Here is a 1314-nt window from a genome sequence, read left to right as displayed (position 1 = left end):
TTTATCATCTAGATACATCATTTGTAATATGCTTCTTAACCCTGACAGCCCTCCAGAGGTACCCATTACATTTTCCCTGAAGTTGGATTTTTAAAAATAAGCTATAAAATTCAGGATATTAAAATATTGCTTCTTATTTCTTCATCACCTTATTTTTGTATGCTAATATTCTAAACTGGCCTATAAAAGTCCAAGGAGAGAACATTGCTTAAAAGGGTATGTTACATAGTAAGAATACTAGGAAGATTGTTGAGATGTTGAAAATACTTCAGAACAGATAGACTGTTGCAGTGGTGTCAGTAGGAAGCAATAAGCTACACCTTTGACCTGCCACTTGGTAGCCAGTCATGCAAACATATTGATATACATTTTTTAAAGCATGGAAATTATGCTTAATAGCTGAATTACTGGATGTGATAGCTGAGAATACAATTCATCACAGAAATCAGTTGAAAAATAAATATGATTTTCCAAATGGTGATATCACCCATCAGTTATACATAAAAAGTGTCATTTTAATGATAAAAGTGTAATATTTGACTGTATCAGAAAATATAATCTGTCTCCTCGGTTAGCTTTATTTTAAGCTGGCATGAGTACAGAATAAACAACTCACCAAACCTCAGAATAGTCAGCATCATTACAATTTATTTTTTTATTTTTTTAAATTGGAAAATGATGATATAGAAACTTTAAAAAACAATCTTGAAGAAAGAGGAAGAAAAAATTATCCCTACAATTCTTCTAGAGTGTCTCATTTCATTTTGGATATTACTTGTTATTAAATGTTGATCACAAAGACTAAAGTGCTATTTTATTTCTTATGAAACTGTGTAATAATTTTACGTAAAAATTTAGTTATTGTTTTGAATTGTGATAGGTTTTATTTTAGGTTAACTGTTAGTTCTTTTAAGGACTGTCAAGCACGAAATCCTGTGTCTCTTTTTTCTTGGAAAGATTTGTAAGAAATTTTAAAAACTACAATTTGAATCAATTGTTCAATCTTCTTCTCATTATTCCCAATGGTACACTTGAGCCAGATGTATTTTTGCGGGTCGAAGGAGAAAAAAAATGAAGCGATAATTACATGTTCATCCCTGAGAGTTTCCTGAACCCAATTACTTAATCAAAGGCAACTTGCACCTGTGGTTATACAACAGCAGGAATAACAGTTGCTCTACGGATACAGACCCTGTCTAGAAAACTTCAGAGACTTGCTCTTCTAACCTGCCCTCTTATGTTTCTGAAGTTTGACTCCCTCATTTTATAAATAAATACTTGAATACAACATTCAGAATAAAATAAGAGAGAAAT

Source organism: Propithecus coquereli, unplaced genomic scaffold (genome assembly GCF_000956105.1).
Source record: "Propithecus coquereli isolate 6110/MARCELLA unplaced genomic scaffold, Pcoq_1.0 Scaffold311, whole genome shotgun sequence".
Taxonomy (NCBI): domain Eukaryota; kingdom Metazoa; phylum Chordata; class Mammalia; order Primates; family Indriidae; genus Propithecus; species Propithecus coquereli.
This window is presented reverse-complemented; position numbering follows the sequence as displayed.